Source organism: Callithrix jacchus, chromosome 1 (genome assembly GCF_049354715.1).
Source record: "Callithrix jacchus isolate 240 chromosome 1, calJac240_pri, whole genome shotgun sequence".
Taxonomy (NCBI): Eukaryota; Metazoa; Chordata; class Mammalia; order Primates; family Cebidae; genus Callithrix; species Callithrix jacchus.
In genome coordinates, this window is record NC_133502.1 from 155,028,697 (window position 1) to 155,053,537 (window position 24,841).

General features: G+C 40.2%; 1 long non-coding RNA gene and 1 other non-coding gene across 3 annotated transcripts in view; both read left to right on the forward strand.

Annotated features, from left to right (window-relative positions):
* The window catches only part of LOC103794355 (uncharacterized), a 65,019-nt gene extending 48,572 nt beyond the window's left edge, over positions 1-16,447 (forward strand). Inside the window, exons 3-6 of one of the 2 annotated variants that reach the window (XR_004728010.3) lie at positions 802-926; positions 3,324-3,559; positions 4,997-5,126; positions 16,229-16,447. This is a non-coding gene — a long non-coding RNA (uncharacterized LOC103794355). The remainder of the gene's footprint in view (positions 1-801; positions 927-3,323; positions 3,560-4,996; positions 5,127-16,228) is intronic. The other variant, XR_001910157.4, reaches the window with a different exon arrangement.
* On the forward strand, positions 5,456-5,562 carry LOC118148073 (U6 spliceosomal RNA). Its single transcript, XR_004734864.1, has one exon. It is a non-coding gene; the product is annotated as a U6 spliceosomal RNA (small nuclear RNA).
* Positions 16,448-24,841: the final 8,394 nt, after the last annotated feature.

The following is a 24,841-nucleotide window of genomic DNA, read 5'->3' on the forward strand; positions in this document are numbered from 1 at the left end:
TATATCCCCAGTTCCAATCTAACACTTCGGGTTTCTCTCTAGACTTCCCCTTTCCATATTTATAAAATCTCTTCTCCAATTATGCTCAATATTGACTCTGATATTTTAACAAATGAGAGCAAGGATCTTTTCTTGCCTTTGCATCCACCAGAGAGCTGCCAATGTGTTCAAAATTCAGGGACTTGATAAATCAAAGTGCTGTTCTTTGGTGCCTCAGCCAGGGGCAACCTTGACTTTAGCAACAAAACTACAGACTAGAGAATTTTCAAGAAATCTGGAGGCTAGTCGTGTGCCTCACTTTCTGACTCTGCATGTGACAGGAGATCTCTTTAACTGACACTACAGGCTTCTTAAAATGAGGAATGAAAAAAAACATTCTCAAAGTCTCTTTGAGACTCTCCAGAGGCAGGTGCTATATAAATTTAAAGTGTAATGATTGTTGCTGTGTAGAAAAAATGCTCTCCATCCATCTTGTTTTACAATAGGTGGAGAATGTTTTCCAGGATCACTGCTCTTCTCAGGCTTCTAAACAGATGAAACAGCTAAATATTGCATTAGATGCAATGGCATCAGTCAAAATGAATTATAAGCAACCCTCAACTCTCATACTTTTAAAATTTCTTTTATTTAAAAAAAATGCAGCACAACATAGGGAGTACACATGAACCTATCTTATTACTTCAAGTAGGGAATGCTTTCAGCTCAGGTCAGAAGGGGCATGCTCTCTAGGATGGAACAATAGACAATAAACCAGAAGTGTCCAGGTGGCCTCAACTGAAGATAACTCTGTCTTTTCTTCAGTTTGCAGCATCACTGAAAACGATGCACTCTCCTGCCAAGTCCCATCTTTGGGAAGGAGGAAATTGATTAGATCCTGGAGGTTTTCATAAATGCAGCAAGTGACTTTCTCAGCATCATCTGAAACAGTAAGTGAAGAATAAAGACTCAATCAAAGAATGCTACCCTCTCCATTTACCTAACAGCTGTTTTCTGGCCTCCAGACGTAGGTTTCTTAAACCATGATTATTTATTGCTGGCTACATTTCAGTCCATTAAACCTAGAGACTTATATAGATATTATCTCAGTTTCCGGCCCTGCCTAGGATGATACGGAGTATCCAACGTAGAAGGACCTTTAAGAATCTTCTTGTCTAATTGCATCTCTTTAGAGATGAGACTTGTACAAAATAAGTTCCGCTCTACCATGCTTTACTTCTTCTTCCTTGTGATGTGTCCTCCTGATTTAAAAGCTGTATCTTGGTTAGAGGTCAGCTCTGGGTTTAGCTACTTTTCAAGATATCACAGTTCCTCAAAATAATTTTTGATTAAGAGAGAATGATATACTAAGATTTTGCTCTCACTTAGTCTCACACTGCATGCTTGGCATAGTGGAAAATGCATTAAAATGACTCATTCTAGCACTGCCACCAACCAGTTGAGTGATCCTAACCTTTCTGAACATTAGTTTCCACATCTTTGAAATGAGGATATTGGATTAAAATATCCACTCATTCCACAAAAATATATTGACCAAAACAGAAATCCTCCCCCACCCCCACCTATTTTATTTGGCACATGACCTTGGGCAAATTACTAAGCCTATCTGTATATCAGTTTTCTCGTCTGTATAATAAAGAATAATGAAAGTACCTACTTCATTGCTTTGGTGTGAGGTTTGAATGAGATGCCTGCACAAAGCACTTATAACAGTAATTGGCATATATGGCAAGTGCTAAATAATTTCTTGCTGCTATTACTATTACAGTTATCATTATCATTATTATTACTATTACTTCCCTTCTCCTATTCTCGGCTCATACTGTTTCCTCTGCCTGAGTTGATCTTTCTCTCATCTGCAAGTCCAAATCCTACATGCCCTTCAGGGCCCAGTTCAAATACTCTCCCAAGAAACCCTCCCTGATTCTCACCAGCTTCTTCCTGGGAACGCCAACCCATCGTATGCTGACATCACCATCTCATTTAAATATCAGGTATACTCTTGGATTATCTCTCTTCCTCAAGGCTTCTTGATGGCAGGGTTTCCATCCGACTCATCTTTGAATCCAAGTGGCTGGTACAGAACCCAGCAACTTGTAGGGAATTAGTAAATATTGATTGAATGAACGAGGTAAAGCATTGCTAAAATAGTTATGTCTACATTGGTCGTATAAATGATTATATCAATCCAACAAAGCGACATTTTTTTCTAAATGTTGTTAATTAAAAGCTGAAGGTATAGAACTCCCCCCCCAAGAACCAAACAAAATCTACATTACTGATCCTAAATGCTAGTCCTTAGACTGGTTCTATCCAAATCATCTTTGCAGTTCTTTAAATATGTGAAAATCTGGTACCCATCTCCCAAACACTTTCACTCAGTAGGTGTTTCTGGGAATGGCGGTGACTCAAAAATCTTTATTTTAAAAGGCTTCGCAGGGGATTGTTATGTACAGCCAAAATGAGGGTGCTCAAGTGTATATTATGTCTAACACCTTTCTCAAGGTTTCCTCCCTCAAATGACTAATTTTAATATGTAACCAGAAACCTGAGTACTTTTTGCTCTTCTTATGTTGTCATAATCAATTTTTTCCCATATTGAAGATTCTCAAAAAATGATAGCAGATTTTAAGAGGGACTATCGTGGAACAAGCAATGTCCTAAGAGACAAGAGACATAGATTCTAACATAAACTTAGCCAAATATGTCTGAACTTGAACAACCTTCTTTGCCTATCCAGCTTGTAATTTCCCTGTCTTTAAAATGGGAGCAATGACAAGAGCAGCATGAAGCTAGCTTGAAGTCAGCTTGGCTATTTAGCATAAACCCACCATGGTGCTGCTTGATCTTGCTAGATGCAAATCTGTCATAAGTGAAAGCATCTTGAGGGTGTCTTGGAAGCCAACTGGGAGAATACTGGTTGTAGCAGTGTCATTAAAACAACAGGAGCTTTTCTGAATTGTATGGAGACAGAATGAGCTTTGTGGAAACTGTGCCATAGGCCACATAATTCTGAAAGCCCATTGGGAAAATGCCAATAGTAATTCAGCTCAAATTATCTCTATTAGCCATAACCAGTTTGGTTGAAAGAGACAAAAACATGACTGAAATTATTTTCAGTTAAAAGGACAGAGCAGACTTGCAGCAGAGCTTTGAGAGCAGATGAAATTAAAGACGTGAATGCTGTAAGTGTCTCTGCTGCTCTTTGTGTATTCACTTTATGTGCTCAGCCTGGCTTCCTCCACACTGCAAGGGATATAGCTATTGCTTACCTTTTCATCTCCATCTTTGCCACCAGACAGGGACTGCTCTTTCTCTTGTTCCAGTTTGGTCCCAATTCTTGGGAAAGGCCTAAGAATTGCTCTGGCTTGGTGACATGTCCACATCCTCAATCCAACATCTGATATCGTGGAGAAGAAGTACACTGATTGGAAGATCCTATTATTATTGCGAAGTTTGAGGAAGAGAAGGAGCAATTGCCTCTATAAAGGGATGCTACTCCTAGAAAAATGATGGGTGCAGAGAAGGTCAAACGATCAGTGCCTACTGAACTGTCTCAAAGGTATTTAGGTAGATATGGGTAACAAAGTTCTTGTGAACTAGCCAACTACATGGAATGCAATGTAAGGAAACACAGCTTGATTCTGACACCAACTAGCTGTGTGACCTTGGGCTGCATCATTCATCTCTCTGTATTTTGATTACTTGTATACACAAGGGTCTCCCCCAACTTGAGTATGGCTCTTGCGATTGGACAGAAGGTATTACCTATATTTACATCTGCAAGACTAAGTACAAGGTAAAGCCCTTAATTAGTACCCCATGTTGTGGGTTAATATCCAAGCAAAGTTTTTGATGTTGCTTATTGAGACACTTGTAACAACCAGATTTCTTTAATGAAGAAAAGGGTGAATGGAAAATAAACAAACAAGAAAGATAAAGCCAAGTGCGTACCATAAATCACTGTTAGAAAACAATGATGATACATTTGCCTTTAAGCTTCCTAACAGTCAGAGCAAAGATGGGAAATGAAAAGACACTCTATAATTAGGGTCGCCAGATATAGAAAAATAATAGAAAGCCAAGTTAAATTTGAATTTCTAATTAAAATGAATAATTTTAGTGTTCTATATTTATGCAATATTAAGGATACATTTATACTAAAAAAATTATTTAGTGTCTATCGAAAATTCAGCTTTATCTGGATGTCCTGTATTTTATCTGGCAGTGCAATCTGTAATCAGGTTTTCTATGCCCAAAAGATAAGGACCAAACCAGTTGTTCAGGTGAAGTTGAATTTTTCCTAATACCAGATTTCTTCTAATAAAAGAGTAATAAGATGCCTAATAATGTTTGGTTAACAGAGCTTTCCTAGACTCTCTTGGTTTTCTCCTCTTGATAATGAAGGAGTTTGAATCAACACACGGTGGCGGTGGCTCACGCCTGTAATCCCAGCACTTTGGGAGGCCGAGGCGGGTGGATCACGAGGTCAAGAGATCGATCGAGACCATCCTGGCCAACATGGTGAAACCCCATCTCTACTAAAAATACAAAAAATTAGCTGGGCATGGTGGTGCGTGCCTGTAATCCCAGCTATTCAGGAGGCTGAGGCAGGAGAATTGCCTGAACCTGGAAGGCGGAGGTTGCGGTGAGCCGAGATCACGCCATTGCACTCCAGCCTGGGTAACAAGAGCGAAACTCCGCCTCAAAAAAAAAAAAAAAAAAAAAACCTATAAGGTTCCTCCTTGTACCAATGTTCTGTGATTCTGATTTTTCATGCCCTGGGATTATGCTTTTTGACTAGATGGCTCTGCTATAGCCAGAAACTACCAATTGGAGTACTTTCATTTAGCTGACTTATTTACTTCACTCAAAGTAGTGATGTAGCCATGCTCTGATTCCCCAGCTCTGGCTTGTGACTCTCATGCCCAACCCAAAAGGACTAGAGTCACTTTCCCTCTCTCTTATTATACATCTGCATTTTCCTGCTAACCTCCAGGTCCAGCAGGAGCAGTGGTGACTTCAGTTTTCCTGAAGGAGGTTAAACTGAGAGCTGGAGTGTAAGTACTGCCCAGGAAGCAAAAGGAGACTCAAGGAAACAAAGCAACTAATCCTGAGTGGTTTGGCCGGTAAGTCACTGAGTGCTAACTAATATTCAAATTCTGCAGCCTTTCCGCCATGTAACACTGTCTTACAAAGGAGCTGAAGCCCAGAGCCTTGAAGAAATTTGTTTAGTTTATCACAGTGGGACCCAAATGAAGTGTTTATTGCCCTAATGAAGCTCTCTGAGCTTAGATTCATTTCTTTAACTTATTTTTTTCATGTTTTGAATACAGTATGTTTGAGAAAAGAGTCCGGAAAATGCTTTCTGCTCTCTGAAATCAAAAGTTTTCTTATTTCATGGACCAAACTGGTAATATTTCAATGAAAAGATGTCAGGCTTGAATGATCAGACCTCATGCTCGCTTTGGCAGCACATATACTAAAATTGGAACGATACAGAGAAGATTAACATGGCCCCTGCGCAAGGATGACACGTAAATTCGTGAATCGTTCCATAATTAAAGAAAAAAAAAAAGAACGATCAGACCTTTAGATCACCCTTCCAACCTCCTCACTTGGTTTCTGTCTGCCCTGAGATGGCCTAATTCAGAAGTCAGACAACTGTTTGCATTTCCCTGAAGATACCACATCCTCTCAAGCCTTTGAGCCTTTCCTTGCCTTTTCCAAGACCCAGCTCAAGAATCACAGCTTCTGAGCAATCTCTTCTAGTTCCCTCAAGCAGAGCAAGGCATTGCCAATTAGCTCTGAGTGCCTTCAACTCCTACTACATAAGATTATGATTCTTTGTTTACATATCCTTTGTTCACTAAATCATAAGGTCCTTATAACTGTTTTTGCTTTTTTATCTCTTTATTTTACATCTACATATCTCCAGCATTTAATGTAGCACCTAGCATGAAGTTCGAACTCAGTAACTATTTGCTGAAGGTGGAGAAAAGAGGAAAATGAGCAATGAAAGGAGGAAGGCAGGAATGAAGAAAGAGTTTTTGTATTAGAGTTCTCCAGAGAAACAAAACCAAGAGAATCTCTCTGTGTGTGTGTGTGTCCCTTTCTCTCTTTCTCTCTCTCTCTCTCATTCTGTGTGTGTGTGTGTGTGTGTGTGTGTGTGTGTGTGTGTGTGTAGAGAGAGAGAGAGATTACAAAGTATTGGCAAACATCCGTTGATGATGTAGGCCAAGTAGTCCTATGATCTGCCTACTGTGAACTGGAAAACCTGGAAAGTTGGTGGTGTAGTTTGAAGGCCTAGGAGATGGAGAGATGATGGTATAAATTCCTGTCTGGGTTTGAAGGCCTGAGTCAGGATTATCAAGGCGAGAAGAAGATCAATGCTCCAGTCCAAGCAAACAGGCAGAGAGGGTGAATTCTCCCTTCCTTTACATTTTTGTTCTATTCAGATCCTCAATGAATTAGATAATGCCCAGAGACATTGAAGAGGGCAATCCATTTCACTCAGTCCACCAATTCAAATGCTACACTCTGGTAGAAACTCCCTCACAGATAGACACATTCAAAAATATTGCTTGGGCAGACATCTGTGCATCCTATGGTCCAGTCAGGTTGAGATATACATTAACCATCACAGTTTCTGTGCAGTCTCCCAAAGAAAGGAAGCCCACCGATGTTTTGTTTTGTCAATTAGTATTCTCTTGGTGACTTCTTTTAACAGTTTCCTTTTATTTGTTTGTGGGTTTTATATATAACCAATTTTAATAAGTCCCCACTGTTTTTAATATTGAGCCATTAGGATAAGGACTTATAATTGTCTGGACTGTGCCACAAGGTCTGAATGAAGGCTCGAGAGACATTGGGAGGAAATCTGTCATTGTCTACCTCCGTTTTTTCTTTGGCTTGTGTCTTCTCTCTTTGCACCTTCAGGGATAGGCACTGTTAGTTGCTCATAATATAAGGATAAATGCAATGGAAGCAATTTTGCGGTGCTATTCACTTGCACATCCAGTCATGTCACCAAGCGCTGCCAATTTTCCTTCATAAATATTTTCCATGTTTACTTCATCTTCTTTAAAAACCCTCCCATGGCGTTGGGCCAAAGTTTCCACCTCTTGTCTCGTCTGAAGGATTGCCACAACTTCATGGTGTTCAACCAGCCTCTCCACTTCCCTACATCTGGTCTATCCTCTGTCCAACCACCAGAATTAGTTTGCTAAAACTCAACTCTCAATTGCTGCATTGTCTTTACTTGTCTTCTATTAGTCTTCAACAAAAAGAACTGGTCTCTCTGAGAACAACTCTAGTCACACTGGAAGACGGTCTTCCCTAATAACTTCATTTTAAATTGATTGCCTTTGTTGGGGCCCTATATTCAAATAACGTCACATTCTGAGGTAATTAAGGTCACATTCAAATAAGGTCACATTCTGGGGATTAGGAGTTCAACATATGGATATGGGAGGGACATGGTTAAGTCATAACATTACCTATCCAGCCCCTTTCATACCTCCATGTTTTTATACACATTGGTTCATTTGCTTGAGATTCTTTTCCTCCCAGCTCCTAAGCATCACAGGTCAATTTGAATAATTAAAACCTTCTATTTTCTCTTCATCCTGTTCATCATTTTTTGTATTCCTCCTCTATTATAACCTTTCTTTTAATAAATAATATCTATTGGTTACCATGTCTATCTCTCTACCTATCCTTTCCAGCAGAGATTTCCTAATTTGTCATTTTGCTCTGGCATACTATGGACAATTAAATGTGTGAGAATAAATAAATTAGAAGTGAGGAGGCACAGAAAATGACACATAGAATGAGATCCCCAAAACCTTAAAAGTTATCCAAACGAAGAAAACAAGGAAGAGGCCTGTCCAGAGAAGTGATGCAACATGATGTATTTATGGAACTATTCGTATATAAAGCAGTGAGTTAGAAATTATGGAAAGTATGACTAGAAATGTAGACAGAAACATATTATAACAAGTCTTGTGAGCCAAGGGATGTGGTATCTTAGAATGTTATACTCATTCATTCATTACACACACACACACACAGAGAGAGAGAGAGAGAGAGAGACTTCTTAGCACATCATGGTAACTCATTGAAAAGTTATAAGAAAGGAAACGACATATTTGCTTGTTAGAATATTACTAGTCTTGGTAGCAAAGTAAAGACAGATTTAAGACAGTCAAGACTGAAAAGGGAGGCCATTGAAGAAGTTGTTGTCCTGCCCCAGACCTGAGATAATAAAAAAATAAAGCAGCACTGATATCACAGAGATTGAGAGGAGAGGGTGAATTACAATAACTTTAGAAAATAAAAGAAAATAAATTTGATGACTGATTAAGCAAGAGACATAAGAGAAGTTAAAGAGGAAAAGGTAAATCCCATGTTTGGCTGGATGATTGGTTGAGTGATAGATATATTCCTAGCAACTTCAAAGACAGAAGAGAATCCATTTGGAATGCTTTTAGAGGTGGGATGGAGTAGGATATAAAATGCAGAGGAAGGACTGTATATTTAGAAGACCCCATCGTCTCAGCCCAAAATCTCCTTACACTGATAAGAAACTTCAGCAAAGTCTCAGGATACAAGATCAATGTGCAAAAATCACAAGCATTCCTATACACCAATAACAGATATAAAGAGAGCCAAATGAAGAACAAACTGCCATTCGCAATTGCTACAAAGAGCATAAAATACCTAGGAATACAACTAACAAAGGATATAAAGGACCTCTTCAAGGAGAACTACAAACCACTGCTCAAGGAAATAAGAGAGGACATAGACATATGGAAAAACATTCCATGCTTATGGTTAGGAAGAATCAATATCGTGAAAATGGCCATACTGCCCAAAGTAATTTATAGATTCAATGCTATCCGCATCAAGCTACCTATGACCCTATTAACAGAACTGGAAAAAAACGCCTTAAACTTCATATTGAACCAAAACAGAGCCCGCATAGCCAAGACAGTCCTAAGCAAAAAGAACAAAGCTGGAGGCATCACGCTACCTGACTTCAAACCATACTAAAAGGCTACAGTAATCAAAACAGCATGGTACTGGTACCAAAACAGAGATATAGACCAATGGAACAGAACAGAGGCCTCGGAAGCAATGCCACATATCTACAACCATCTGATCTTTGACAAACCTGACAAAAACAAGCAGAGGGGAAAGGATTCCCTGTTTAATAATTGGTGTTGGGATAACTGCCTAGCCATGAGCAGAAAGCAGAAACTGGACAACTTCCTGACACCTTACACTAAAATTAACTCCAGATGGATTAAAGACTTAAACATAAGACCTAGCACCATAAAAACGCTAGAAGAAAACCTAGGCAAAACCATCCAGGACATAGGCATAGGCAAGGACTTCATGACTAAAACACCGAAAGCATTGGCAACAAAAGCCAAAATAGACAAATAGGATCTAATTAAACTCCAGAGCTTCTGCACAGCAAAAGAAACAATCATTAGAGTAAACTGGCAGCCAACAGAATGGGAAAAAATTTTCACAATCTACCCCATCTGACAGAGAGCTAATATCCAGAATCTACAAAGAACTAAAACAGATTTACAAGAAAAAAACAAACAAACCCATTCAAAAGTGGGCAAAGGATATGAACAGATATTTTTCAAAAGAAGACATATATGAGGCCGGCAAACATGAAAAAATGCTCATCCTCACTGGTCATTAGAGAAATAATCGTCTGTAAAATAGAAATTGTACCAATTTTTCTACCTAATACTCTTACATTACAAACTATCTTTGGCTTTGACTGTTTCCCTTCTAGTAAAATCATTGGTAGGATTTTTTTTATGGCAGGTTAAGTCTTTCTACTTCCTTGGTTGTGGTATCACAATATCTTTGACATAAAAACCCAAATTTTCCACATTATATTGAGAAAATAATCCAAAAGAAAAAGAATTTTTGTGCCATAGACATTCTTTGAGATTATCTATCGAAGAAAGATGATATATCACAACAGGAGATTAACTGAGTAAATATTCACTTAACAGAAGTGTATGCAGCTCTTAAAATGGCATATTTATGAAGAAAGAACCAAGAGGGGAAAAGACAATGGTGGTAGCAACTTATATTTCTATAATAATCATAGCTATGAGACAACGATTTAGTCATATAGGCAAGGACTTTAAGAGGACATTCATAAATGAAAGTTTAAAGTCAAATTCTAATAATCTTGTGGTCATCCCTGCTACTTCCATTTAACAGAAGAGGAAACTGGACTCAGGAATTGCCCAAAACCAATTTTTATATGTTGAAATAGCAATACTGTGAGTGGATTGTCTTCTTTTCACTGTGTTCTACATTAATGATGTTGGATGATTTTGTGCAATTTTTATTTTAACTTTTGCTAGAAAGAAGGCTAGGATAATGAGTTCCATTTTACAACAAGTAAACAGCATGTTCATTTTAAATTCTGCAATTAGAAGTATAAACTTGAGAACTGGGCAGGTTCCATATTCCATTGCTATTGTGGAAAATGCCTCCCAATCATTTTGGAGGTGAGTTCCTCCCACTCTCCATGTCCCGGGTGCTCAAATAGAAAGATTTATTCACCCCCTCCTCTGTCTTTTCCTATAATCCCTCATGACAGTGACTGAGAATCTCTGCTCATCATTAATTGGATAAAAGAAATAGGGTTGAGCCATCTCTTTGACTTAAATTGTACCATTGTTGTGAGCCCTGTGGCATTTTCGCTCTCTCTAGCTTGGCTCCAGCCCCTTTAAGACTGCCCAGGCAAGCTAGCTCAGCGCATCACTGAGAGAAAACTTGAAGACTCACTTAAATGATTGACCTATTTCTGGGCTCTCTGTTGTTGCAAATTACAAGAATATACTGTGTGCATTTTCAGGTAATTTGATACTATTACCTTAAAACTCACTGGTTCCGCCTCCCCCTTCCCTCCCCTGTTCAGATGGAATATCTGACCTTTCCCTTGGCAGGCTACTTCTCTTTTCCAGGTAACTGATGATGATTTTATACCCTGGATGATAATCAATATGTAGAAGCTGTCTTTATTGATTTGGATAAAACCACCAATTATGGCTATTTTGAGCAGAGCTCAATGGGATTAGATGTGATTACATGGCAGTGGGGTGTGAGCCCATCAGCAGCTCAAAGGCTGCTGTGAGGCTATTTAATTGTTACAGATGAAATGCAAATGGGTGCTTATAACCACTTCCCACTCAGAAGACACTACCTGCACCCCTCACAGGGCAGAACCTCCAGGCTGGACCACCTGGCCAGGCACTTAGGACTCTATGAGTCTGGTTCATGGACAACACAGATAAAATGGCTCAAGGAGAAGCAATGGATCCTGTTTACTCGAGTCTCCGCTGTGTCACTTACCCAGAAATCAGAGGCAGCAACATTTCCAGGAATATATGGGTTTCAGACAGATCAGTAAGAATGTCAAGCAGCAGGAAGAGAGAACACTGCAGGCTTCAGTTCAGGTATTCTTAGCTTGGAATATTGGAGTTTCCTTTCCAACATCCATCCTGATAGTCCCAGATTATCTGCCCCGTCCTCTGAAAACTTTCCTTGACATCTTTTCTGGAAGATGGTTCTATGTCCTAGTGATTAGAAGTATGGATTTTGAAGTTTGCCTCTTACTTCTTAGCTAAGTAACTTTACACAAGTTACGAAAATTTCTATGCTCAATTTGTAAAATAGGAACAATACTGAAATAGCTAACACTATATTTGGCCCTTATCCTCAGCCTTCCATTTGCAATGAAAAAGAGTTGTAGTCAGAGACCCCAGTGCACATTCTGCTCTCCACACTTCTCAGCTATGTAGCTATGCCTACATTTCCTCATCTGCAGTAGTTACATGATTTAGCATGTGCAGTGACCTCAGCCTACCGGAGGTGCTCTCTCTCCCTGATTATTTTTTTCCTCTCAGTCAGTTACTGAATAAACTGTCTGGGTCTTAGACATCTAAGACAACACATATCCTCCAGTCATTGAGGGCTTAGCAGCACAATATGGTCATAATCATAACAACACAATCCTATTCCATTCATTGATTCATTTATTCCATCTGTTCATTCAATAAGTGCTTATTGAGCATTTACTAAAGGAGGGACAGTTATGAGCACTGGGGTATAGCGTTGAGCAAAACAAATGAGGTGTCTGAAGCAATGGGGCCTACGTACCAGTGGAAGCAAGAGGTACTAAACATATGGAAACAAATAAATGGAGTAAGATCATTTAAGTGCTGTGAAAATATAAAGCAGGGTTATGTGATCAAGAGTGACTAGGGCATGAGCAGGGAAAAAAGGCTGTTAATTTTATTAAACAGTGCCTCTCTAAAGGGATGACATTAAAACTATAACCTAGAGGCTGCAAAGGATCCTTCCAGGTGAAGTTCTGGGAAGAAGTGCAACAAGGTCATGAGACAGGAATGGACTGGTATGTTCAAGGAGTATCAAAGGCAATCTGGACAGTCCATAGCAAGCAATGGGAAAATCTCCATAAGCAAAACCTCAGGTGCCCCCACCCCACTGAAGTCATTAGGTCCTGTTTATTTCAGAATTTCTTCACTGACTCAGGAGCAATCATGACCCAACTCCTGGCTCCCTCGTGGTGACCCTCTAGAGTCACACTGAATGTGGGGCTGGGCTTTTTGTTCCTGCAGTTCCTGCTATGCATATGACATTCCAGTGTTGGCAGAGTTCTAGTCGCTGCCTTGTTCTCCTTCATAATCACCATACTAAAGCAAGGATACAGATGTCTGTTTGGAGAACAGAATTTTTCTCCTTGTGTGTATCACACTCAATATTTAGACCACAGAAAAGTCTTGTGATCAGTTCCCTTGCCAGCCCTAATGGAGTAGAATCTATATGACCTTGCCTTCAGTCCATTCAGACTACCCTAAAACTGGCATCCTAGAACACTTTCACGAATTTAGGAGTTCAAGACATTTAAAAAGTGTGAAATCATGCTGTAGTTCACATAACTCTTCTCTTGAGTAACTTGGTGGATAGGAGCTCGGGCTTGGAGTCAGATGGGCCTGGGTTCAAGCCCCTTTTCCACTGATTGAGTGAACCCGAGCAAGAGACATAATCTCCCTGTGCTTCATCTCCCTCTTCTGAAAATAAGGAGAATAATAATAACTGCATCATAGCTTATAAAACACCAGTGCAGGAACGATCATAGAAAAAGACACAATGGTTTTTCTTCACTATTGTTACTTCCGGAACAAGATGTGCATCTTGAATACTTTCTTCTTCTCTCTTCTTCTCTCTTCTCTCTTCTTCTTCTTCTCCTCCTCCTTCTTCTTCTTATTCAAGATAGAATCTCACTCTGCTGCTAAGGCTGGAGTGCAGTGGCACAATCTCAGCTCATTGCAACCTCCACCTCCTGGATTAAAGTGACTCTCCTGCCACAGCCTCCTGAGTAGCTGGGATTACAGGCACCCGCCACCGCGCCTAACTGTATTTTTAATAGACACAGGGTTTCACCATGTTTGCCAGGCTAGTCTCAAACTCCTGACCTCAGGTTATCCACCTGCCTTGGCCTCTCAAAGTGCTGGGATTACAGGCCAAGTCTGGCCCTGACTTTCTTCTTTTAACAAGAGTTCCTTCCCACTTCCTGTGATACTAAAATGTGATTTTTATTCCCCAAGGTTTGGACAAAATGAGACATACCCATAAGTTACTGATCCCTCCAAAGAGGATCCCCAGACTCTCATATAAGTAAACTCTTCTCAGCAGTGCCTGAATTTATAGGAGATAACATAGCTGAGTTCCTTTTTTGGAGTGCCTTAAAACTGCAAAAAAAAAAAAAAAAAAAACAAAACAGAGCTCAGATTCTCTAGATACTCTGATTTGTGCAGACACACCTGGACATGCATTAAATTCATGGTGTCAGAAAACAATCGTGGAAAACCCACTGAAGCACCGATCCATTTTTCCCTCTTGCTTTTCATGTGCTTTTGAGTAACCAAGCAATATTCTTGTTTAAAGTGAAAAAACAAAAACTAGTATAGTTTGCTCTTGGAGAGAGCTCCTTATAAAAGCTGTAGGCTTTTGGGGGGCTGAAAGAAAGTCACAATTGGAAATTCCAAGTGTGACTTCTGGCCCCATCATTTAAGGCTGAATTATTCTCTCTGAGACACAGTGGTGGTTCCCATTGCACAATCTAGACTCCCGCCATGCACTTGAGTCCTATTCACAGGAAGAGTATCTCACTCAGCTTGCAGCAAAGGTAAAATATGCAATAGGTTCTGTGGTGTTGGAACAGGGCTGATGAGAGAAAATTTTCCTGCTAATCCTCTATCCATTCTGACACCAGCCTGGCATTTGGGATGTGTAGAGAAGATAAAGATGAGGACCATGTAGGGTGAGCAGAGACACATAGATCATATATGCAAGTGTTGCTGCTCAAATATGAAACTGGGAAATGGATCACATTTTACACTGAAATTTTGCACTGCTTCTGAGCATCTTGCCAAGAGTTATTCGAAAGACAGCAAATATTTTAGGATTAAAGGTCTCCAAATCTGAGCAAAATAGGCCCACCCGTGGAGAAGGTCAGCACTTCTGAGGAAGTTGCTTTCACTTTTTGTGGCCGTGTTTGTATCCATGTCGTGACTGAGGCAGGAAACCCGCCTGTTCTGTTTTGTTTTGTTTTACCAGTTTTGGTTGTTTGACCATCAGATTATACAATCGCTGAGACTCAACATGCTACAACTCAACTTGGCTGCAAAGAGAGCAAAACATAGCATTTTTAAAAATCTGCCAGTCTTTAGAGACTTGAATTGCATAATGTCTGTAGCTTACCAAGTGTTTTTCCATCTCCAGCCTGATACAACCAAACAGAATAGTCTTCACAAGTTGATGTTTATGATTGCTAGACAGATAACAATTCCCAGCCTAAGCCCTGTTCCTTTTCCCCTCTGCTTGCTCCCTGGGTGACTTCCTTCCTTCCTTTATTTAGTCATTCAATTGGTTTAAACTTCATTTTCACAGATGAATTCATTCCAATATGCATGTGGTTTCAGCCACTACCTGATGCTGATGGCAGCCTGCTCCCGCTTCTCATCCACAAGTGAGCACTACTGTCTGCTGCACACATATTTCCACCTGGCTGCTTCATGAACACTTCTGCTCACCCTACATAGTCCTAATCTCTGCATTCCTCACACTTAAATTTAAACCTTAACTCATTCTCTTTCCTCCTCCTTCTTCTGAATTTCTAATTGATGTAAAGCTATCAGCATATTTCACCCAAGCCAGAAACCTAGAGATAACTATTGATCCAGCTCCCTCACAAATCTTGTGCAATTCATTAACAAAACTTGCCAATTCTGCCTGTTAATATCCCTGAATTCTGTGCCCTTTTCCTGTTGTCACTGTAGCTCAAGGCTCAAGCCAACATCATTTCTTACCTGGATCACTGCATTAGCCTCCCATCATTTCTCCCCACCTCTATTCTTGTCTAACTTCAATAGAGTCTATGCAAGAAAGAGTGATCTTTCTGAAATGCTTATTTGACCGTGTCGCTCACTACTAAAATCTTTCAGAGGCTCTCCATGACCCTCAGTCCAAGCTCCTTTGTTTGGCTTAAAAGTTTTCCATACCTTAACCCTTTCCTACCTATAAAAAGCCCTGTTTTCTACCGCCATCTGCCTACTTCTACCCTCCAACTCCCCCCTGGTCTCTCTACCCACCTCCCCAGTCTCTTTTCTCTCTCTTACCTCGCTGCATAGGTGCATGGAGCTCTTGCTTCTGAAACAGCACTCCTTCTCTTCTCTGGTTATTTCTTTCCTTTTACCTGTAAGTTAGCTAGCAGAACATCCTCCGGGAGGAATTCTCTCATCACCCTCCTCCCTAATTAGACTGTGACCTCCTTAAAGATAGGGCTTATGTGTTCCTCACTTCTGAAAGGCAATTTCTAGCAGAGGGCCTCCCACATGGTGCTTCATAAAAACCCAAAGGTTGAATGAGAATTTCCATCTCAGTATATGACTGACAGTCTAAACGCAGCTCTCAGACAGCCCAACATATTATGCAGAAGGCCTCAGGGACCTCGTGAAGAGTGATTCCCTGTGTCCTCCTGGGTTTTCCCAGCATCCTGAAGTGGGCACGCAATTAGATGCCCACCACTTACAGGTAAAAGCCAAGCAAACCTTCCACACCTTTCTGGAAATTCACAATAGCTCTGTTTTCATTTTTGCAGTTGAGAAGATTGAGGCAAGGAAGTCGGTGGTCAAAAATACCCTCATAGCCGTGAGAAAGTCCATCTTGATGTTATCCAGTGAAACTTAATGACAGCAAAGGAGCCAGGCAACCTGCTTAATTTTGGAAATGAAACTGTCAGGAGAGTTGATGAGAATTTGAAAAGATACAACAAAGTAGAATGCTAACACCAATTCCAAACAATTATAAAGAATCATAATAAAAGTTGCTATGAATAAAATATCTCATATTTATCTCATTTATTTCTCACAATAATCTTTTTACTCCTGTCTGTAATAGGAAGAAATTAAAGCTCGGAGAAGTTCAATACCTTGCCCAGAATCTTTCTCTCTCTCTCTCTCTCTGTCACACACACACACACACACACACACACACTAGTGAACAGCATAGTCAACATTTGAACACCAGTCTGCCTGATTTCAAAGTCTATGTATTTGGTTGTGAGGGCGATCTGGCTGTGACATCTGCCACATGTTGATCACCAGGGTTGATTCGACTGATCTGGCTGGCTAGGCGGGTGTCCCCTTCCTCCCTTGCCACTCCACGTGTGTCCCACCCAAAGCCTCACACTCAGTCGAAGAGGACGACCATCCCCAATAGAAGAGGGCCAGTCTTCAGTGAAGGGCATACAAGTAACTGCGCTCCCCATCTAGAACCTCCAAACAAGCTCTCAAAGTCTACATTATTTATCATCAAGTGATATTGCCTCTCTAAAGAGAAAATCGAAAAATTCAGGAAGACTGCTTCTTACATGTGGCCAGGGCTATATATAGTAGACGTTCCTTAACTATCTCTTGAATGAAAATGAGTGAGTGAAAAATTTGTCTAGCATCTTCTGCTAGTTTATTCTCAGGTTTCTTCTGTTTACAGAACAGATTCCCAAGAGTCCTCAGGCCAAATCAGACAACATCTCTTGAGATTTTGTTTTGTTTTGTTTTGTTTTGTTTTGATGGAGTATTGCTCTTGTCACCCAGGCTGGAGTGCAATGGCACAATCTTAGCTCACTGCAAACTCTGTCTTCTGGGTTCAAGCAGTTCTCCTGCCTCAACCTCTCACGTAGCTGGGATTACAGGCACCCGCCACCATGCCTAACTTTTTTGGTATTTTTCGTAGAGACAGGGTTTTATCATGTTGGCCAGGCTGGTGTCATATCCCTGATCTCAGGTGATTCATGCACGTCAGCCTCCCAAAGTGTTGGGATTACAGGCGTGAGCCACCATGCCTGGCTGCAATTTTTTTTAAGAGAAAAATGTAACCATTGACCATATTGGACATGAACAAAATGCCAACATCTTGAGTAGCATTGCCCAACAGAGCTTTCTGGACTAAGGAAGTGTTCTAGAACTGCCATGCAAACCAAGGCACTTTTGAGAGTAGAGGAGATGCTATTAATAATTACATTGGAACAATAGGAACAACACACCAGAATCTCCCAGGCATGTTACAATGTCTATCTCATGCTTCCTCTAGAGCCAGCTTTCCTACAGTTACATGCATGCCTAATTGCAGGGCCAGGTAGGAAGCCCCTTCCACTTCTACTCTCTGCCATGGCTGGCACATCTCATAGGTTCTCATGCTGCAATCCCCTCCTCTACCATCTACTACAAGTCTACCCACATACAAGGGGTGCTGCTTGGCTTTTTTTAGGCTCTTGGCTCCTTAGAATGAACTGTGAAGGTTATGAGAAGAAGAACATTTAATGAGCTTAGTGAGTTTCTTCTCTTTGCTTTCTTCTTTCCTCCCAGATAACATTGCTCTCTCACTTTTCCCTTGCATGGGACAGTCATTTCTTATTTTCTCTGGTGGTTACTCTTTCCGGCCAATCTCTGACAATCTACCTTTATGATGCCTCTTGCCAAAGGCATCTCACAGTCTCAAAGGGGCATGAAGGTGCACATACATAACATAATGCAAGACAGCAGGTGTTGGGTACCATCTTTATGGACAAATAACCATACGCACTTAGATCATGATAAATCTAGAGAGACTTCAAAAAGGGATGCTATTGGGCTGTACCATTAAAAAAATGTGCCCAAAGGAGCAGGAAGCCTTTCTAAGAGATAAAAATGTGCAGGCAAAAGTCAAGAGAGGGAAAGGCAAGAACTGCAACTAGAATTGTTTGGTTACAGCCCTGAGGGAAGTGAGGCAGGCCAGACAAATTGAAACCAGATGGCAAGAGGCCTTGAATGTCACATGAAGCTGCTTGAGGTATTCTTACTAGGTAACAGAGAGCCACTGGAAATATGGGGAGGCCTGAGCTAATCTGAGCAGCATCTCATAAAGATGAATCTCAGAGTCATCTGTGGAAGAATAAGAGACCAAAGTCAAGGAGACCAGAATAAAAGCTTTTGAATGGCCTGGGCTGGGCTTTCTAAGGCTTTACTGCCTATTTATTGTACACATGTTTTTGTTTTAATGTGTTTATTAAACAGTTACTGTACATTAGCCTTGCATGTCCAATGCCAGACAACAAAGATGACCCCCATCCTAACAAGACGTTTATTCCTCCTGCATCCACAGACTCTAGCAGAACTCAAGTCATGTAGTAGGCACTTAACAGATACTTGTTGAAGGACTGGTCAACTTTGGTTGCTAAACCATTGCAGCAACAAAGATAACAACAATAACAACAGCATTAGTCATGTCAGAGGTGTTTGAACCAGAGTGCTTCCATCTTGAATAGGGGCTGGGTAAAATAAGACTGAGACCTACTGGGCTTTATTCCCAGACAATTAAGCATTCTAAACCACAGGATGAGATAGGAGGTTGACACAAGACACAGGTCATAAAGATCTTGCTGATAAAGCAGGTTACAATAAAGAGGCCAACCAAAACCAAGATGGTGTTGGGAATAATATGTTCATCCTCACTGCCACACTTCCACCAGCACCATGACAGTTCACAAATGCCATGGCAAGACCTGGAAGCTACCCTATATGGTCGAAAAAGGGGAGGAACCCTCAACTCTGGGAACTGCCCATGCCTTTCCTGGGAAACTCATAAATAATCCACTTCTTATTTAGCAAATAATCAAGAAATAACCGAAAAATGGACAACCAGCAGCCCAGGCTGCTGCTGTGCCTATGGAGTAGCCATTCTCTATTCCTTTACTTTCTTAATAAGCTTGCTTTTGCCTTGCACTGTGGACTCGCCAGGAATTCTTTCTTGCACAAGATGCAAGGACTCTCTCTTGAGGTAACAGTAATAGCAGTGGCATCAGGGAGTCACTCTGTCCCAGGCAACAGTATAAGTGCCTCATACAGATCAATTAATTTAATCCTCACGATAACCTTATGAGATAAGCATATTACTGTCCCTGTTTGACAGATAGGCAAACTATCTGTTTTAGACCCCTAAGAGAAAGATCTTGCCCAAGACATAACAGATATTAAGTAACAGAGCTAGAACGCAAACCCTCACAACAGATCAGAGCCTATGTTAGGGAATCAGTATCTCACACCTCCTTTCATTGGGCTGTCTTCTGAGTTCTTGACTCCACCTTCTGCATTCTACTTTATGCCTAGAATAGCAAGAAGCAGAGACACTCTGCAAGTAAAAGTTCATCCACACAGCTCACCTACAAATTTCTGGAAGGGAGGATTTCCCTCCCTCCCACCTCTGTGGTCATCATGGTCACTGTCAGCCAAGAGAGGCCATTCAGAGATACATCCTGAGACAACATGCAGGAGCTTTGTGGGAAAAATGCAGAAAAGATGATGCAGCTGGCCACCAGGGAAAGTGAAGGGAACCTGAAATTGGGTAACAGGGTCCACCCTACACTGGGCATGAGGTCAGGAATTTTACCTTCTCACAACTATCACAACCTGTGCTGGAAGGATTATTATTCTCAAAGCAATTCCCTAATGTCACAGCACTAAGAAGAGGCAGGACAAGTCTGTCTGATCTCTTTCCATCTCACCTCTCTGCCTCTACAATAATGGTAAAATTGGGGTGGGGACATGGAGGAGGGAAGTGAGAGGGCATTTGTGCCCCTCACCAACAAATGAAAAAGCAGACATTTGGAGAAGAATCATTTATATTGTAAAAGCATCATCATTAGGGTTTTGTGGGGAAGTAGGGTTGTTCTGTGTTTTTGTTTTTGGCATGAAAGCTAAATCTACCACGTATTTTATCAAAATGACATAGCTATTCCTTGCTATAAGAAAACCCGCCACACCAAACCATTGCCATTACAAAGTGCATTAAAGTAGCAAATTATTTTTATTCTGCCTAAGTATATAAATTACTTAATTTTTCAGGTTTCTCTAGTGAGTGTCATGCCAATGCTATTATCTTGCTGTGGTTCAATGAGCCTTGACTATCACCCAGCACTTATAATGGAAATTTTACAACAAAATCTGAGGTCACACAATATGTATTGAAAACAGACACTTGGTCTGAATGACACAACCTCAGATCATTCAGTGATTCTCCTGATGTCTCTATTTTTGAGTAGAAGAAAAGGGTTTTTCAGATTTGTATTTAAATTTCGAAATAACAATAGTAGAGGCAAATCTCCAAAGCCCGATGTTGTCTTAGATCCATAGGTTTTAGTATTTTTCCATCAACTCTTGAGTAGGATAAAATCATTACAAAAATCCCTTTAAGATCTCATCAAGAGGAGGCCCCATGGAGCTGACCCCACAGGGAGATACAGGCAGTTTACAGCAATCCTACCTTGTAAAGAAGGAACAAGCCCTTCTAATGAATTCCAAACCATCTTTTCTTAGTCCAAACGTAGGAGTTACATGTGAACCAACCAATTGACATCTCACTCCTTATTGCTAATGGAGCCTGCAGAGGCTTTTGGGGGGCTCTTTCTGAGGTGTTGACTGAAGTCCTAAGAAGCAGAGTCTCTGGCTTCTTCCCAGAGTCCCTGGGCTTGGTGGAAGTTCTGGAATCCAAGCCATGGTGGACTCATGATCCAAGGGTTTACTCAATGGTTCATGCAACCGGCAGAGAGGCCCAGTTCACTTGGGGCTGGTTTGGGGGGGTCTAGAATATATAAAAAGTGAAGCTCTCCTGGCCCACAGGAAAAAAGTAAGCAAGTGTGCCTGGGGACCAGGGGGCATCTCCTAGGGGCAGAGTGATTTTGATTCATATTCAGACTGTAACAGCTCCTGGCATCATGCAAATGAAAGCACCAAGTAGCCTTTATTCCATGAAAATGGGGCAAGTTGCCCTTTTTTTTTTTTAGCGTAGCTAAGCAACAAAAAATATAAATTACATCAGAGTGGTTGCCTAGAAAGAAGAGAAACTATTTGGGATTTAAAAATGACCTTTCTTTTTGGGAAATATTTAATTGTGTCTAAAAAGTGATAGAAAACAAAAAGTAATGAAATGGCCCTAAATCACCTTAGGGCTAAAAATAAGTAAAAATTGTTCTGGCTGAGTATAACAGTGACTGTGAGTAGGAATGTGTGTGTGTGTGTGTGTGTGTGTGTGTGTGTGTGTGTACAATCTGCCTTCTGCCTAGATTGTAAACCATTTGAAGACAGAGACTATGATATCTGGGCTGAATTGAAATCAAATAAATTTCTAACGATAAATAAGATCTACTCTTCTCCCAGTCTGTCTTTTCTTTACAATGGCACTATTTTCCTCTTGGTTACATATGAGAAACTACCATTGTATATAAACTTCTGGAGAATAGAGACCACTTACTTTTCTCTTTTGGTTACCTAATTCCATAACACTCACCTAGTTTTGTTCTTTCTCTCTCTCTCTCTCTCTCTCTCTCTCTTTCTCTCTCAAATACTTCATAAAGAAAGCTAGGAAGAGCTAATCAATACATATTTACTGAAACACTTTTGAGTATGTACAATGTGTATGGAAGTTATGAGAATTTGTAAGAGTTGCACCAAGAAATGAAATGGTTTGAATTCTGATTGTGGATTCCTGCAGCATAGACGATACTCATAAAAAATTGTAGCACAACTAGTTCATTGGGATAAAAAAAGGAACATAATCTGTGCTGGCTGTTTTTCTACTTCTAAGTGTGTCTATATAGTTTCTCTCTTTCATACAAACAAACACACATTGAGCATCTATATAAAATACTACTGTAAGAAAGACAGTAAAGGATCAGCTGGGTGTCTGCCCTTTAATGTCCAGGAAGAGAAGACTAAGACAACATGGTTGGAGAGGTGGGAGTTTCAAGACTAGGAAATGTGTCCATATTTTGCCACTTTCTTGCCGTGTGACCTGAGATAAGTAGCTTAACATTCCTGAACTTTAGTTTTCTCTTCTGTAAAATAGGGATAAGAGTACCCAAAGTTTTCACAAAACTCATATAAAATCATGAAAGTGATGTGCAATCTATAAAGTACTATTAAATGTTAAGTAAAATAAAATTTCACAGACAATAAACATATCTACTATATTCACTGAATGGTTGAAACTGGAATTCTGGCCATCCCGGGGTTAAATCTGGCACGTATTTTCTGTCTTTACAACTTTGAAAGAGTCTCAACACTGAATTCTCAAATTCAGGTTCCATTAAATAATAATCGGAAAAATCTTATAGCAGTGGACCCACATTATTAATAACAATAATGGGTTAAAATTGAGTAGCAATGCTACTTTTAGATGGAAGAGTTATCCTTTGGTTGGCCACAGTCCCCACTATTCCCTTTTGGCTTATGTAAGCTAAAAATCTCTATAATAAAAGAGAGACAAGGATAAGTAAAACAAGAGAAGGGAAACAGGCAGGGAGATGAGACTTCTGCATATTCAAGAGAACACTAGCAGCTGGGAGGGCTGGGAGAGCTTCCTGGTAAGGGTGATATTTGAGGATGTGAGAATGAGGGGAGTTTAAAAGAAGAACAGTTTGAAAGACGATACAGTGGCATGGGAATTGGTAATAATAACCACTATCAAATTAAGAGAAGGGTATGTGGAGAGTACTCATTTATTTATCCAATATGTATTAAGAATCTATGAGTCAGGCTCTGTACATCAAGAAACAGTAGACAGATACATGAACCTGCTTTGTCCAGCACTTACAGCCTACTGAGGAAGACAGAAAAGTGGAGGTATCAAAATTAAACAAATTCCCTTTGGGGATTTTGATGACAACTAGGAAAATCACAGTATTTCTCAGTCTTTACCGACTAGACAGGAGTTAGGATCATGACCCATAGACAAGATTCCCATTTTACTGTTAATCCCCCACGTACCCATCAACAGCTGGCCATGCTCATGCACACCACTCTTTCCTAACTCTTACAAATAGAGATAAAACCAGTATCAGCTACTTCCCAGTGCCTTCTGGATGATAATAGTAGAAAATAAAAGTGCAGATGCTTCTTGACATGTGATGGGATTACGTCCCAATAAACCCATCATCATAAATCAAAAATATCTTTTGGAAAATGTACTTAATACCCCCAATAAACTCATCAAGAAGTCAAAAAAACATAAGTTGAAATACCGTAAGTCAGAGACCATCTGTAAAAGTATTTGCAATGTAAAATATGTTACGTAAGTGTTGTGTTGTTAGCGTTACCATTTCTCTGGTCTCCAGGGATCACTTATGGCATATGCAGTAGGGACAGTCTATCAGGAAAAACAGCAAAAGTAATGCTTCATAACTACTCATGGGTAATGGAAGACAAGGGCAGAATTAATGTAAGCATAAGCCTTTTAATTACACAGACCTGAATTCAAATCCTGTCTTCACAATTTGTTACCTGAATAACTGGGCCTGATTGCTCACCTATAAATTATATCTAATAATATCTAATTAGAATTAACACAGTGCCTGGTTCATAGGAATTATTTGATAAATGGCAATAAAGATGGTTTTGCTTACAGCACAACTATCTCAAGATAATAGAGGTAGTGTTGCAGAATCAAGGAATCATAGAACTAGAATGGCCTCAAAGATTTTATTTTCTCTTTCCGAGACTATGGTCTTCCACATCTTGTTCTAGCATTTCTTACTCCAAAAGTTGTGATCCTACTTATTTATTACAAGAATTCCTCCTCCTAAATGTAAGTTTGTTTTGTCTTATTTGATTCCTCCTGAGAATAAGAGGACTAGAGAAAAAATCAGCAGGATAAAACCAAAACCTAAAATGACCAAATGTCCTGGTTTACCTGGAAACAAGGAGTCTCCCAGGACACTGCACTTTTCCTGTCCTGGGGAAGCAGACAGTTGGTCACTCTGCATCAGTTAGTGGTGCCGTGTTTTGATGTCTGGTTAAGCTAGAAAAGCCAAAAACTACAACTCAGTGCATTCTATTTCTTACTCTATACAAATACTGACAACTAGAGGTATTAAGAAAACTAGAGGAAAAGGCCCCAGGTGGACCAGTGTCTGCACTGCCACATTTCTCCCTTAATTAAACCTGGTCTTTCATCGCCAGGACTCTCTGGTTTGGTAGTTGTAGTGACCTTGGAAGAAATGTGGCCTACCCTTTGCAGCTATATATCTGATGCTATTTCAGATGGCGGATCAGACAACTTGAAGCAAAGTGATTTTTGAATGAACAGTGCCTACAGTGAAAGGGTTGTTTTGTGTCTTGTCTTATGCAACCTTTATCAGAACAAAAACATAACACTTCTTTTACTTCAGTGACCATATGTGAGC